The following is a 17,651-nucleotide window of genomic DNA, read 5'->3' on the forward strand; positions in this document are numbered from 1 at the left end:
GGCACCTCCACGCTGGCTAAAAGGGACAGATCAGCATAATGGAGGATTCCCTTGGAGCAGACGCCACGGAGGCAGCTACAAGGCTGTTCTCCATGGTACCCCCAAGCCCTGGTGTAAGCAATGTGCTGGGGTGTGACCACAGCGCACTTTGCTGTGGAGAGTCTGGGAAGTGCTGCAGACCATAGGGCAGCTAGGGAGGCTACTGTAACTTACAGGCCCCCAGGTCTATTGAACTTATGCTGGAGGTCTCGCCAACCCCCAGAGCAAGAAGATGCAAGGGACATTTAAAGACACCTCATCTTCCTCCCCACCCCCAGGCTGAGAGCTCTGTGCTGCAGCTCCTGGTCCTTAGGTGCAAGGAGGCCGAATTATGATGCAGTCTTTAATTCGCAAAAAGAACGAGGAGTCCTTGTGGCACCTTATAGACTAACCAATTTATTTGAGGATAAGGTTTCATGAGCTACAGCTCACTTCATCGGATGCATTCAGTGGAAAATACAGTAGGAAGATATATATACACAGAGAACATAAAAAATGGGTGTTGCCATACCACTATAACGAAAGTGATCAGTTAAGGTGAGCTATTATCAGCAGGAGGAAAAAAAACCTTTTGCAGTGATCATCAGAATGGCCCATTTCCAACAGTTGACAAGAAGGTGAGAGTAACAGTAGGGGGGGAAAATAAGCATGGGGAAATAGTTTTACTTTGTGTAATGACACATTCACTCCCAGTCTTTATTCAAGCATAATGTAATGGTGTCCAGTTTGCAAATTAATTCCAATTCAGCAGTCTCTCGTTGGAGTCTGTTTTTGAAGTTTTTTTGTTGAAGAATTGCCACTTTTAGGTCTGTAATGGAGTGACCAGAGAGATTGAAGTGTTCTCCAACTGGTTTTTGAATGTTATAATTCTTGACGTCTGATTTGTGTCCATTTATTCTTTTACGTAGAGACTGTCCGGTTTGGCCAATGTATGTCGCAGAGGGGCATTGCTGGCACACGATGGCATATATCATATTGATAGAAGTGCAGGTGAACGAGCCTCTGATAGTGTGGCTGACGTGATTAGGCCCTCTGATGGTGTCCCCTGAATAGCTATGTGGACAGAGTTGTGGTATATCTCCCAACTTAAAAAAAAGTTGAAAAAATGATATTGTCAAAACATTTCATTCGGGTATTTCACAAATGAAAAATGCCAGTTTTTCAATTAAAAATGAATTTTATAGAAATGTAAGTCAATTAGACTAAAAAAAGTTACAAAAAGGAAAAAAAAGTTGAAATCAAAATGAATCATCTGGATTGACCTGAACAACAACAACAACTAATACCAGTTTTTCAAGTTTCTGAATATATGAAATTTTTTATTTTTCTTCCTGATCTGAGATGGGAACAAATTTTGAACTCTCAAAAATATTTGAGGGACCCTTTCCCACCCAGCTCTAGCTGGAGAATTGGATTCTATCTCTGCCTTTGTCACATACATTATCTGTGATGTTGGGCAAGTCACTTAAACAAAACTAGTAATTATATGTTCCAAATTTTCTGGGTGCCCAATGTGAGACACCTGGGGCCAGATTTATAGATATACTGAGCGTATGTCTACACTGCAATTAAAAACCCACAGTTGGCCTGTGCCTCGGGTGGCTCAGGCTAAGGGGCTGTTTTACGTTGGTGTAGACATTTCGGCTCAGGCTGCAGCCCAAGTTCTGGGACCCTCTCACCTTGTAGTTTTTTATTGCAGTGCAGACATACTCTGAGTGTTCACAGGTGCAGCTGAAATTGATTGGAGCTGTATTACAAATAATTACATTGTTTGGATTAAGAAAAGGAGGACTTGTGGCACCTTAGAGACTAACCAATTTATTTGAGCATGAGCTTTCGTGAGCTACAGCTCACTTCATCGGATGCATACTGTGGAAACTACAGAAGACATTTTACACATTTTAAAGAGAGTGGTCACTTTGGATGGGCTATCACCAGCAGGAGAGTGAGTTTGGGGGGGGGGGAGGCGGAGGGTGAGAAAACCTGGATTTGTGCTGGAAATAGCCCAACTTGATGATCACTTTAGATAAGCTATTACCAGCAGGAGAGTGGGGTGGGAGGGGGTATTGTTTCATGGTCTCTGTGTATATAATGTCTTCTGTAGTTTCCACAGTATGCATCCGATGAAGTGAGCTGTAGCTCACGAAAGCTCATGCTCAAATAAATTGGTTAGTCTCTAAGGTGCCACAAGTACTCCTTTTCTTTTTGCGAATACAGACTAACACGGCTACTACTCTGAAACCATTGTTTGGATTGAGTGAAACCAAAATTCAGTAACATGCTAAAAAGTTCTATAAAAATACCTGTGGCCACACACTGAATGAGGAGGATAACAAGAAATACTGAACAATTACCCATTCACTGAAGAAGGCAGAGGTCCGGTGGAAAAGATAGTCTGTGATCATCAGGGATCCTCGTTTTCCATGATAAAACCCCCCAAATTCTCCGATTAAAAAAAAAGAAAAAAAATTGATGTTTTTCCAATATTAAAATGAAATCTGACAGCGGGAGCCCTGCCACCTGGGGCAGACAGCATCAATTTCCCATATTCCTGTGTGTGTGCTGGTGACACAGAGTTCCCCTGTATGTTTTTATTTTTTCACAAAATGTAAAAATTAAAGATTCTCTGTCAAAAGGCAAATTCTGCATTTTTCCACAGCAAATGGATTTCTAGGATTGCTGCTGATTATGCAATAAAAGACTGTATCATAATGCATATCCACAAAGGAAAAGTAGTGTAGCCTAGTGGGAAGTGGGATTCACAAGACCTGAGTTCTAATCCCAACTCTATCATGGGTTTACTGGGTGATGTGGGATAAGTCATTTTGGGGGAGGGATAGCTCAGTGGTTTGAGCATTGGCCTGCTAAACCCAGGGTTGTGAAGTCAATCCTTGAGGGGGCCATTTAGGGATCTGGGGCAAAAATTGGGGATTGGTCCTGCTTTGAGCGGGGGGTTGGACTAGATGACCTCCTGGGGTCCCTTCCAACCCTGATATTCTATGATTTTATGAAAGGAGCTGAATTAAGATTGCAGGGGCATTTCCTAAATTTTGAGTGCTTGACTTTGCAACCTTAGTCTTCTTTTAACCTATTTTCATTTTGTTAATTAAAACTAAACAATTTTTGATTTTTCAATATATTTTGTGATTTTTTTCATCAGCAACTTTAGTTATAAATTCATAGATTCATAGATATTTAGGTCAGAAGGGACCATTATGATCATCTAGTCTGACCTCCTGCACAATGCAGGCCACAGAATTTCACCCACCACTCCTAAAAAAGACCTCACACCTATATCTGTGCTATTGAAGTCCTCAAATTGTAGTTTGAAGACCTCAAGGAGCAGAGAATCCTCCAGCAAGTGACCCGTGCCCCATGCTACAGAGGAAGGCGAAAAACCTCCAGGGCCTTCCAATCTGCCCTGGAGGAAAATTCCTTCCCGACCCCAAATATGGCGATCAGCTAAACCCTGAGCATATGGGCAAGATTCATCAGCCAGATACTACAGAAAATTCTTTCCCGGTTTCTTTTCTCATAAATAGATAGGTTTGATATGCTGGTTTTTAAAATTTATTGAAATCATTTATTTTCACTTTCAACATGCCATTTTGGCAAATACATTCTTTTAGAAAAAATGAAATATATTTTTTTCAAAACACTCATCTGATTCAGGTGGCTAGTCGAAAAATAACAAACTGATTTTAAAAAGTGATAAAGGGCAAAGCAATGAAAACCAAAAGTGGGGAAAAAAGTTCCTTGTTTTCCACATTTTTCTACAGTGTAGCTTTGGACTTGGTCACCTAAGTTACACAGTGCAATTTTGTTTAGAAATATATTTCAAAATGTTATCAAATTTTCTCTCTCTTTCTCACACACACACACACAAACCGCAAACACTTTATTTGCAAATATGAAGAAATAAATAATAAAAAAGTAAATTAAATAAAAGTTGGCACAAAATGGAAAACGGTAAAAATATCGATAATTCTCCATTAAAAATCAATTTACATAAAAAAGATATTTTTAAACAAAAAAACTTTATGGAAATGTTTGGACCAGGTATAGAATAGAGAGAGACATTCTCATATATTACAAATATGTTTGTTGTCTCCAGGGGGTTAAAGAACCCCCATTTTCTCTTTACTGTGGCTGCCAGTAATATGGGGATTCATACAATAGGCTGCAGTGTGGGATTTGTTTTGTAAATGGGGAGAAATGAGAATGTAACATGAGCAGAGTTGTATTTTATCTTTAAGCCCTTGTTTTGCTGTGTGCTTGAAACAATTTCCCCTAAATGCCTCCTGGCTCCTCCACCTTAGCACAGACAGGGCAGCACAGTTCTGTTGTTTCTATTCCACACCACACACAGTGAGAGGACATTCTTTGAAAGAAAAGATTATTACTACATCAAACCCTATTAAAGTGGGAAATGATCTGTAATCCACACTGGGAAGCCCAGAAAGGGATTACTAGATTTTCCTGGCTCTGATCTGAATTTGCTATTGTGCATGAACCCGTTAGAGTTTATGAAAAACTGTACAAAATCATCACAAAGGGCCACATCTACCATAGAGTTTCACTGAAGAAGGAAGCATATATCAAGAGGGGACAACATAATTGGACCTAAATGAGGTTTACTGGTCTGTTTCAATAGCAACAGGCATTGGCTGGCATACTGAAGGGCCTTCAGCCTGATGGAATGGTAATTTAGTGTCTGTATTTCTCAGTTTCAGGACATGGATTCAGCTTTATTATTTCCAAATGTCATGAACCCAGGCCTTATATAAATAGTCCAATGTGAAAACAAAGTCCTTAGCAGCAGTATTTTTCCCCCTTAAACATATAATCTAGGTCATCACAAAGAATGGATCCTGTTGGGGGAAACTGATTTTCAGACTCTCCTACAAATGAGCCAATTACACTTGGACCCAATGCTTTTCCTAACCAAAGAAACCTCATCACATTACCCAAATTGCAGTCCCAACAAAGTCAGTGGCAAAAGTCCCATTAACTTCAGTGGGGCAAGTTTGGGCCACATAACCTGAGTTTCACTATAACAGGAGATGCCTGGCAAAATATTTCTTCTTTTCAATCTCAATGAGTGTTAGAAGGAGCTGACGGCCGGTAGAAACGTTTTTGATGAAAAATGGTGGATTTTTTTAAATGCTTTAAATGGCAAGAGACTGTTGATATTGTCAAAATATTTCAATTTTCATGAAAAAGGTCTTTTTAAATTTTTTTTGAAAGATTTCATTAAAAACATTATCAGACCGGTTATTGAAATTTGTCCTTTACTGCAAACCAAAACTATGACTGTAATGAGCAACGGCAGCTGCAGAGACAATTTATTTTCACTTCCTGTTGGAAGTAGTTGTAGCAAGACTGTGAGCTGGGGATTCTTGTTGTAGGTGGCAACTTGTCCTCTCCTCCTCTGGTAGCTGAGCAGATGGGGAAGGTGATGATGGCCACCCTAAAACATGGCACCCAAAATGCGGTTTAACTCTGGGTATTGTGACAAAGTTCCTGCTCTACCTTGGTGGGTCTTGCGCTTATTGGCGGGTTTGCTTGCCTTGGAGCTTCACGGCAGCCCTCAGCTTGGCCGTTCTTCTGAATTCACAGTCCAGGTCGACTCCTCCTGCGTCTGACCAGGAGTTGGGAGGATTTGGAGGGAACCCGGGCCCGCCCTCTACTCCGGATTCCAGCCTAGCGCCCTGTGGAATGCAGCGGTCTAGAGTGCCTCCTGGAACAGCTGTGTGACAGCTACAGTTCCCTGGGCTACTTTCCCATGGCCTCCTCCCAACACCTTCTTTATCCTCACCATAGGACCTTCCTCCTGGTGTCTGATAATGCTTGTACACCTCAGTTCTCCAACAGTCCGCCTTCTCACTCTCAGCTCCTAGTGCCTCTTGCTCCCAGCTCCTCACACGCACACCACAAACTGAAGGGAGCTCCTTTTTAAAACCCAGGTGCCCTGATTAGCCTGCCTTAATTGATTCTAGCAGCTTTTTGATTGGCTGCAGGAGTTCTAATCAGCCTGTCTTAATTGTCTCCAGAAGGTTCCTGATTGTTCTGGAATTTTCCCTGTTACCTTACACAAGGAAAAGGGACCTACTTAGCCTGGGGCTAATATATCTGCCTTCTATTACTCTCCTATAGCCGTCTGGCCTGACCCTGTCATAGTATGTCTACACAGCAATAGACACCTGCAGCTGGCCTTGTGCCAGTCAACTTGGGCTCACGGGGCTGTTTCACGGCTACCCAGATATCTGCACTCAGGTTGGAGCCCAGGCTCTAGGACCTTGCAAGGTAGGAGGGTCGCAGAGCTCAGGCTCCAGCACAGGCCCAGAAGTCTACGGAGCAATGAAACAGCCCCACAGCCTGAGCCCCATGAGTCCGAGTCGGCTAGCCCAGGCCAGCCGCGGGTTTTTCTTTGCTGTGTAGACTTACCATGACCATCTCTAAAAATGCTTCCTTCATACTCCACAGATCTTCCCCTGTGCGCATTAGAGTCGACATGTCTGCTGCCTTTAATAATACAAATCCTGCAGAGCCAGTCAGCTAAGAGAGAGTGAGCTGTGAATTCCACTCCTTCTTGAGCAGCAGCAAGTTCCAGTTTTATCTGTGGAAATCCACTGAAGACCAATGGGTATATTTAAGGACATGTCTACACTACAAAATAAAGACGACTTTATGTAATTCAGCCTCGAGCCTCCAAATTAATTAAGTCGATTGTGCATGATTACAACATACTCATTCATAGAATATCAGAGTTGGAAGAGACCTCAGAAGGCCATCTAGCCCAACCCCCTGCTCAAAGCAGGACCAACCCCAACTAAATCATCCCAGAGAGGTCTTTGTCAAGCCGGGCCTTAAATTTTCCCCACGTCTAATGGAACATTTGAGGGAGGGAGGTTGTGAGCTGGGCGATGCTGGCTCGTTGTTCAGCAGGTGCTCTACCCTTCTGCTTCTGTTCCTGCAGCTCAGTCAGACACCTCAACATGTGTGATTGGTCCCTCAAAATCCGAAGCTCTCATTCGGCATCACACGCTCGTGCTCCTGGGATGCTTTCCTGCTCTCCATGTCCATGTCTAACTTCTCAGACAGTGAAATCCTCCAGGCTCTAAGCCCTGCGTCAGCTGTCCCAGAGACATTCATTATCTCGGTGAACATGTCCTCCTGCTTCCTCTTTCTCCTGCTTCTAATCAGTGAAAGTCTGCATACAGGTGTTGATGACATGCTGAAGGACACATTTCCAGCTTTAAGACATGTAAAAGAATAAAGCAACCATTGTAAATGCACACAATGTTTCCAGAGCAAAGCTGTTTTTAATTAAAAAAAAAAATCAAAACTCCTTACTACACTAGGTATAAGGCATAACGTAATCAGAATCCTTACCTATTCAATGAGACATTTTGCTGTTCCAGCCATGTTGAGTAGGCCCCCCCGAGTCAGGGGTGACCGCACTTTTCCTGAAGTTTATGGCAGACTCGTGTCGGGAGCATAAGTAGCTTGCTGAACACTCACCCTTCCCCCTAGCAACACGGGATGTTGTTTAAGAACGGTGCGAGGGGCGGGGAGGGGAGTGTTTTCACTCCCAAATTGTGGAATTTCATGAGGGGCCTCTGGGAGGGTGGGAGAAAAACACAGAAAGCCTACCCCCAGTCCCCTCAGCCACTTGAACTACATGCCAATCCATGCTGAGCACATTAAAGGCAGATTAGCGGCAGTGTGGTTTGGCGATCCGAAATTTTGGGGGGGTGGGGGGGTCTACATACTCTACTGTTTGTTGTTCAAGCACTTTTAATGAAAACTTCCTCCGTTTCCCCTAGGCAACGCTATGTCATAGCAGTCTGCTTAGGGTAACAGAGGTGGAAAGGAAGGAGATGCTGCAAGCGTCTGGGTATAGACCCAGTCCTTATGCTGCTATGCTGTGTACCGCAATGATGCCAGCAGAATTAATTCAGCAGTTGCGTGGGACAGTGTCCTACCATGGTGGAAGAAATAAGGCTGCCCTCCCCAGAAACCTTCTCCAAAGGATTGCCGTGTACCTCCATGAAAGTTTCCTAGAGATCTCCATGGAAGATTCCTGGGCTATCCCAGTCCACATAAACAGTATTTTCCGGGGGCCACCCTCTGTGTAGCTGGAGCGGCCTCTTGGAAGCAGAGACCCATAGCACCTCGCTTTTTCTTCACAGCAAACATGCAATAAAACCGAATGTGTGTGCCCGCTAAAGTTTAACTGGAATTTGATTGGAACTGTGTACTCACCAGAGGTGCCGTCCCCAGCATCACTGTTGGCCATTGTGATGTCCTGTGACCCACAGGGATCCAGGGTTAAAAATATTTCCTGGCTCTCAGGGAGAATGGATCCACCACTCGCCTGTCTCCCATTCTCCTCTTCCTCATCCACCATATCATCCTCCTTGTTGTCCCTAGACTCACACACCTGAGAGGTGTCCATGTTGCTTTTGGGGGTACTGGTATGGTCACCCTCTAGAATCACATGCAGCTCATTGTAGAACCAGCATGTGTGGGGGTCAGAACCAGAACAACTGTTCACCTCCTTTGCCTTCTGGTAAGCTTGGCGAACTTCTTTTATTTTCACACGGCACTGCTGCATGTCCCTCGTGTAGCCCTTCTCCCCCATTCCCCGAGCAATCTTTGTATAGATGTCAACATTTCTTCTGCTGGATCAGAGCTCTGCCTGCACAGACTCTTCTCCCCACACAGAGGTAAGATCCACCACCTCATGTGCAAACCAGGCTGGATTGCATTTGGGACATGGAGTCTCCATGATCAGCTGTGCTGGCGTGCTCCCAATGCTGATGAAACAGGAAATGGAAATTCAAAAGTTCCCAGGGCGTTAGCAGGGGAGGGGCTGTTTTTTGTGTACCTGGCTGCAGTCCAGCAGAGTTGAGAACGATCTCCAGAGCGGTCACACGTGAGCATTGTGGGACACCACCTGGAGGCCAATTAAGTCGAATTACACATCGCTGCATCTGCACTACCCATGAAAATTGAATTAAGCGTTATGCCTCTCGCGGAGGTGGATTACAGAAGTCGACATTAGAGATAATTTAGGACAGCGTAAAGGACCTGGTAGTGAAGATGCATACATTAACAGGTTGACTTAAGGTGGCTTCCTTCAACCTAACTCTGTAATGTGGACCAGGCCACAGTGTCAGTGAGGGCATAAAAGTCAGAGATAACAGGTTTATAGAGGTGTAACTAAGGGCAGCATTTGGCCTGCAAAATCTTTATTACTTACAATTGATGATATCTGAGAAGTAGAGCTAGTCAAAATTTTTTAAATGAAAAATGTTACTAAAAAAACATTTTGTAAGGAAGAGCCATTTTTTATTTTTTTTATATTATGATGGAAAAATTCAAAGCGAAACAAATTTTCATTTTGTTCTGTTTCATAACTGATTTGTTTTTGTTTCAATTTTTGAAAAACATTTTTGCCCCCCTTCCCAGACTCCCCCACTTTCTTTCCCTGTTTTATTCTCTTCTACTCCACTCCCATTTTTTCCAGTGGGAGAAAGAGGGAAAAACTAAAAGTGGGGAGATAAATAAAAAGAAGAGGAGGGGGGAATTTCTCCATTTTATCTAGTTTTTCTAGTTTTTCCCAACTAGTTTTTCCAAGTGGGAAAAAAAGGGGGAGGGATAAAAAAAGTGAGGAAGAAAAATGGGGGAAGGGAGTCAAATCCCAAAACTGAAAATCAAAATCCAGTTTTTTTTCAAAACCAAAATGAAACAAAAAGTGTGATTTGCAATGAAATGAAACACTTGCTTGTTACAGTTAGAATTTCCAATGGAAAAAAACCCTCAAAGTTTTTAAATGAAAAACATTTTGTTTGAAAGTTTTCACTGGGAAAAAAGTTGATTTTTCAACCCACTCTGCAAAAGAAGGAAACCATCCCGCCTGACTCTGAGTGACGTTTGAAATAAAGACGCTATGACTCTAAGAACCCCTCAACCCAGCTCACTGTTCTGTAACAGCAACTACTAACAGGCCTGAGAAACTCACGGCACCTAGCACACTGCTTTCATGGTATTTATCCAGAAATGATGTCATGTGACATCTCTAATAAAAGCTTATATCATACTGATCCTCATAATTGCTGTGAGTTGTATGTACAGACAATATTTAAGTAGTTGTTATACGTACTGAAAATACGTTTTAAAGGTTTTCAAAAAGAAAAACAGGTTTCTTCTAGCAGGGTTAGGTAAGATAGGTATCTGAGCAGAAATGTCAATTAAGCACTGTAAGCCAACAGAATGGAACCCTATTTACACACGAGGCAACGGGAAAGGAACTTACTGGAGAATGAGACAGGGCAACCCCCTGTGTAGACAATGACTTTGGGGAATACAAAAAGAAGGAAAAGAGATACCCTTTTTTATACAACATGTAGGAAGTAATTGGGAGTGCTTACATTCATGAAAACAGGATCTCAACCTAGGCTTGGTTGAAAAATGCTGCAAAAAGTATTTGTGGTGAGATAAACTTCCTTACACAGAAGGTTAGGTTGCTAGGTTAAGTTTATTCTCTAGAAAGCAAGTTATGATTTTGTTTTGTATGTAACCTGTTTCCATTACCCTTACTTACTCTTAAATCTTAATCTTTGATCATAAACTTATGATTGTTTTCACTATAAATATAACTCAGTGCTGTGCTGATATACAGGAACTGATCCTGGGTTCAAGCTAGTGTGTACATTGTTCCCTTGGGGACAGCAATCTTGGTATAACTGTGAGTGTTCAGTGGATAAGGGGCTGAACACTACAGGAGAATAAAAAAAGGACTTGTGGCACCTTAAAGACTAACAAATTTATTAGAGCATAAGCTTTTGTGAGCTACAGCTCACTTCATCGGATCATGAAAGCTTATGCTCTAATAAATTTGTTTGTCTCTAAGGTGCCACAAATACTCCTTTTCTTTTTACGGATACAGACTAACACAGCTGCTGCACTACAGGGGAATGCTTCAAAAGGGGTTTGGGGATTGGAGTACACCTACTGTTAAGCTGCAAGGCAAAGATTATTTGGGTGGCTAATATCCCGGAGGTGTCAGGGAGCTGACACCCAGTTCAACATAAAGAAGTTTTCCTGTCACTGAAGGCAAAGGGGTAACAAGGTGACTCTCAGTCCCGGGTACCCTGAGAAAGTGTCAGGGATGCGTTAACATTTATAAAACAAATATGTCTACTGCAGAACTCTTCACAGAAACAATCAACCATGCTATTTTTGTAGAGCCACTTTTCAGCATACAGGCAAACTTTCATGGCTACCAGCTACATTCCATGGTGATTGATAGAGCAGAACCTCTCCGTTCATAGTTACTGGACAGTACAACCAACAAAAACACCCTCTTCAGTGTTATCAGACAGTTACATAGGAATCTCCAGCAGCAGGCTCTCACATTCTGATCTGCTTCCTTTACCATACTGGGCTATCAGCATTGGCTTCCTAAAATTCTGCAGTGGGTTATCTGTCACCTTCTGTAACTCCATTGGTCTCTTCTGGCACTACTGTTGTTAGTGTGTGTCACTCACTGACTACTCCTGCTAGCCTGTTTTTGCTTCTTAGCAAATTCAATGAAAAGGTAAGACTTCCAAGTCTCTGGTTAGTTCACTTAGGAAACATACACTAAGTTTGACCTTAATTTTGTTTCTTGTTTGCAGCTGATTATCAGACAATCACAACTGAACCACAGAGCGAAAAGAGGGTTTTACTCACAAATATAAATCATTTTGTTTCCTCTTTACACCTGCCTGGCTACTGCAAAGTGCTCACCCTATGAGCTATCTGGCCATCCTCCCATGACTCGCAGAGTCTTGAGAGCATCTGCTTTTGTGTCCCACCTGTGACACTGGTAAACCAGAGGGCAGGTCTTGCCAAGGCTGTAGGCATCAGCTGAGCACTGACAAATTCATAGCTGGAAACCAGACCAGCTCACTTGTCTGTTAATATTGTTCAAGAAAGATGTTAAGACTTGTAAAGATATGTTTAGAGTCTATGAAATGCTAGGAATGCATCCGATGAAGTGAGCTGTAGCTCACGAAAGCTTATGCTCAAATAAATTTGTTAGTCTCTAAGGTGCCACAAGTCCTCCTTTTCTTTTTATAAAATGCTTGTAAGTTGCTGCATGCACTAATCTTATTTGCAATACCTGTATCCCATGCTAGAAGGTAATATATGAGTTTTGCTTTATAGTTGTAAAAATGCCTGCTCTGAACTTTCAAACCTAGGCGGAAAGAGGTTCCCCGGCCCATCGAGAAGGACTATCAAGACTAAATGGGCCATTGTAGGACAAAAAACTTTGTTGATTGCCCCATCCACCCTTGAAGAAGTTATGTGCAGGAGCCCTTGTCCCAACCGTTTGATCACTGCGGGAAGGGCATATAAAGATGCTCTCAAGAAGAAATGGTTCTCTTTGCTGTTTGAACTCACACAGGGCTGGAACTAGAAAGCAAAAACAGAGATTCCCCAGGGTCAGCCTGGGTTAACCCTAAAAGGCATTCAGTGCTGACAGACTACTACATCTCTGTCACCGTTTGGAACCACAGATTATGCTTACATGTTGCCTGCTTTAACCTGTAAATAACTCTCATTTCTTCAATAAATCCTTAGTTAGTTTACTATAGGATTGGCTATCAGCGTTGTCTTTGGTGTGAGATCTAAAGTACAAAGTGATCTGGGGTAAGTGACTGGTCTGTTGGGACTGGGAGCAACCTGAATATTCTGTGATCTTTGGTGTATATCAACCAACCATCACACAGTCCAGCTTGCCTGGGTGGCAAAATAGACTGGAATGCCCAAGGGGACTGTCTGTGACTCCATGGTAAGACTGGTACAGGGATCCAGGAGTTCACATTTGTTACTAGTTTGATGAAATTTATTTAAGGAACACATCACCACACTGGGGTGTCTGCCCTGCTTTTTGACAATCTTCCCTGAGGCGTTCATGGTCATGAGCCACTGTAGACAGCATAACACCTCTCTTCCCACAGTCCCACTGTAAAAAGTGAAATCAAACTCAAGCAAGCAAAAGTGTACTAATGAAAATGATCATGATTTCAATGATGCATGTAATCACCCACCTTGTCTCTCTAATATCCTGGGACTGACATGGCCACAACTACACTGCATAGAAAATGGAAGATACAGGATTTTGCTGTCTGAAATGGCAACTCCACAACATGAAGAGAAAGGAAGCAAAACTTAACAGCAACACCTACTTCCTGAGCCCATTCAGGAAACAAAACATCATCTCCAGAGGTCTCACCAACTGTAAGCCTCTGACCACCACAGACAACTCCAACAAAAGAAGTTGGTCCAATAAAAAATATTACCTCACCCTCCTCACGATTTAAATTGAAAGAGAACCTACTTTGTGCAAAGGAAAATGCCACAATCGTTTGCTTATATCCAGTCACCAAATTAATAAATGGTCATAGAATAATTTAAAAAAAATGGCCCTGTTTACATTTCACTTCTTCTGCTCCAAGCTGTGCTACTGGGAGTTGGGAGATTAATGTTTAGAAGTAGGCATATGCCATTCTCGTGACTGGACATCTGAATGCTACCACTACTGCTAATTAAATATAGTGAAATGTCCCCCTGGAAAGTTTCACAGAATCCTACAGCGTAGTACCCCATCTTAGAATCATCATCATCATCAGGTTCGTATTACGCCTCTGGCGTTTAGGGCAGTGACAAAGCTCCTCCACTCCTGTCTGTCTCTGGCAAGTCTGTCAGTGGTTCCCCAGCTGTGCCCCAGGTTTTTCAGCTCGGTTTCCGCAGCTCCTCGCCATGTTGTTATCTCAGAATGCCTAACTCAAATTGCAGCTGCTTTCATTCCTCCTTTAATGCCAATCACTTACTTTTCTAATTTCAAGGGGATCATTCCGAAAGCAAAATGAATCCTTTGCTTCTACCTTAGGTTTTTCTATGTTAGTGATAGTGATTAGATACTATCTCCCCTGCCAACTGCACGAACACCATCTGCCGTTGATTCCTTTTTCAAATGTTCCAGTGCTCATTTCAGCCCTCAGCGTGGATATTTTTGGTTTTACTGGTTTACTGCATGAGACATCAGCTGAGATATGGCATTGGGCTATGTCACAGGGTCCACTCCCAACTCCCCTTGCCCCACCCCTTCCCTGAGACCACACCCCTCTCCCACCCCTTCTCCAAGGCCCCGCCCCCTGCTCACTCCATCCCCCCTCTCTCCATCACTCGCTCTCTCCCACCCTCACTCACTTTCACCAGGCAGGGGCAGGGGGTTGGGATGCGGGAAGGGGCGCAGGATGCAGGCTCTAGGAGGGAGTTTGGGTGCGGCAGGAAGTGAGGGGTCAGGCTCTGGGAAGGAGTTTGTGTGCAGGAGGGTGTGAGGGGTCGGGCTCCGGGAGCAAGTTTGGGTGCGGGAGGCGATGAGGGGTCAGGCTATGGGAGGAAGGATGGGTGCAGGAGGGGGTGAGAGGTGTGGGCTCTGGGAAGGAGTTTGGATGCGGGAGGGGTGCGGGCTCTAGGCTGGGGCTCTGGGAGGGAGTTGGGGTGAAGGAGGGGGTCATAGGGTCGTGCTTACCTTGAGCGGCTCCCGAAAGAGACCGGCACACCTCTCATTGGCCACAGTTCCTGGCCAATGGAAGCTGTAGAGTCAGCCCTTGGGGCAGGGGCAATGCACAGAGAACCCCTCTCCAGGGGTCACAGGGACGTGCCGGCCACTTCCGGGAGCGGTGCAGAGCAAGGGCGGGCTGGAAGCCTGCCTTAGACCCGCTGCTATGCTGATGGTGGCTGGGAGCCCCCGGGTCCTTTTTTATTTGCCCGGGCCCCTGGGCAATTGCCCTCTTTGCCCACCCTGACAGCAGGCCTGGTCTCTGCAACTCCGGGAGCTCCTTCTTCATGACTTGGCCCTCCAACCAGGTTGCTATGGGTATTTGCCCTTTCTGGGGTATCAAAGTCTTTGTTCCTCACCAACAGTCTTAGGCTGTCTTCCCATTTACTGCCCCCCTCAGTGGCTGGTAGGGAAACCCAGGCCTGACCTCTATTCTGGGTTCCAGCTCAGGTACCCTCTGTTCCATCCTAACCTTCTGGCTCTCCCAGGAAAGTAGTCTGCAATCACTCCCTGGGAGAAGGGAGGTGTGTTTGGGGGCTACAGAGCAGAGGTGAAAGTAAGCCGGTATGGTCCGGTATGGTGTACACTGCCGAACGTACCGGCTTCCCCAGGCCGGTGATTTAAAGGGTCTGGGACTCCCAGCAGCGGCTGGAGCCCCAGGCCCTTTAAATCGCTGTCCGAGCCCTACTGCTGGAGCCTCTGGGTAACGGCGGTGTCCGGGAGCCCCCGGGGCTCTGGCAGTGATTTAAAGGGCCTGGGCCTTCACTGCAGTAGTGGCGGCTGGAGCCCTGAGCCTTTTGAATTGCCGTCCGAGCCCCGCTGCCGGAGCCCTGGGGTAATGGTGGCTGCCTGGGGCTCCGGGGGTGATTTAAAGGGCCAGGGATCCCAGCTGCTGCTACCACAGTGGAGTCCCGGACCCATCAAATCGCCGCCCAAACCCTGGGGCTCCCAGCCGCCTCTGCAGCTGGTAGCTCGGCGGTGATTTAAAGGGCCCAGAGCTCCCAGCTGCTGCTACTGCAGCCAGAGCCCCTTGCTGCCACTTGCTTTGATCCCAGACTCCCAGCTCTTGACAAAGGCTCAGCTCCCAACCCTGATCCTGGTTTCCTGTTTCCAGCTTAAGACCACTGCTGATCCCAGGGAAAGACCCTGGCCCAGACTGACCCCGATTCTCGCTTCATGCTCTCTATGCGCTAATGGACTCTGCCTTTGCAGCTTTTGACCTGGCTTGGCCCCGGATTGATTTCTGACCTTCAGCCCCATTACTGAGTGGCTCACTTTACGCCCATAGGCTGCATATAGTCCTGCCCTCACAGGTGTTTTCCAAGACCTACTTACCCTTACACAGTGGAACCATGCCTATGCTGCAGCATTTTGGGCACTGTGTATCTGAGGAGATGGGAGTGGGGATGGAGAAGGAGCACATTTGACCTCAAGTGTGTATTCCACAAGAAGCATCTATGTCCTACACAGATATGTATTAATAAGCATGTATTTGAAGCAGCCAGTCCCATGGTAATTGGATGGTATGGCAAAGGAATGGCCCAGATGGAAGCTTGGACTGTGCAGATATAAAAACAAAAACCTTGTCTTCATGCAGAGGTTAGGGGGACCAGATATCCCGAGTTTATAGCGACGGGCCAGATATTTGGGGCTTAGTGTTGTATAGGCGCCTATGACCCTCCACCCCGTCCCGATTTTTCATACTTGCTGTCTGGTCACCCTAGCGGGGTGGATAAGACTGGAGAAAAGGTCTGCCAAGTTGTTGTTATTATGCTTGCTTCAGTGGCCGAATTCCCATTTGTACGGCTAAAAATGGTCTATTTATCCTTGGTAGGGTCATGGGTATATGATGACCTCAGATTAATTTTGTTTATTAGTTGGCCTTTTAATGAATATGGTTTTACAAGCAGTTCTTCACTAAAGCAGCGACCTCTTCAAAACAACGCTATTTGTTTGCATGAACATTGGATATCTTGTAGCAATGGAGCTGATTCTTAAGTGTATACGTGTGGAAAATGAATACCACTCGATTGCCTATTAAATGGCACCCTGTGGGAAAAAAACACTGTTCTAAACAGAAAATTACTTGTTATGGACTAGGAACTGTGAGACAATGCCTTTGTCTTTCACAATTCAATTGGCATTATGCTATGTTACAGTCAATGAACCAGCTTTCCTGCCGGTGTAGCTCCACTGACTTAATAGTTACAGGGTTAATAGGTTAATAGGGTTAAGACAATACCTCGGCGCTTAATATTGGACACTACAAAACTAAATTAACAATAAAAGATTCATGCATGGCTCTGCCTCCTTTAGTGAATCCAAACATGATATGCAATTCTGCTGTACAAAATGCACAATACCATAACACTGCAGTATTTAACAAATCCTTATACCACCTAGCAATGCAAATAATACAAAGGAAGAAGAAACTCAGTGATCTGTCAGAAGAAATATTCAAATACTGATGCAGAAATTTGCATACATATAAGTCAGTCACTATTTTCAAGTAATACTAGCAACATGAGTAACATGTATATGACTACATATGATATATCTACAGGTAACCATAAACAAGAAACCCATGGATCACCACACCTACCTTCATAGATGCAATAACCACCCCAAACTCACCAAGAAATCTGTTATCTACAGCCAGGCAGTCAGATACAACAGAATTTGCTCCAGGGAGAAAGTCTGGGATATACACATTAACACACTCAAAACTGCCTGCACCAAACAAGGACACTCTACCAGAGAAGTAGATTGCATTATGGAGCAGGCCACCCAAATACCCTAAGAGAACCTGCTTCAATATAGAAATGATACCCCTCTGACCGCACACCCCTAGTTGTCAACTACCACCCCACACTGGAACCCATATAAGGTATCATCAAACAATTACAACCCATACTTGATGAGCACCCCATCCTGAAAGAAATCTTTTCTGAAACCCCACTTCTGGCCTTCAAACAACCTCCCAACATCT

The sequence above is a fragment of the Lepidochelys olivacea genome (assembly GCF_965140295.1).
Source record: "Lepidochelys olivacea isolate rLepOli2 genome assembly, chromosome: 5".
Classification (NCBI taxonomy): Eukaryota; Metazoa; Chordata; order Testudines; family Cheloniidae; genus Lepidochelys; species Lepidochelys olivacea.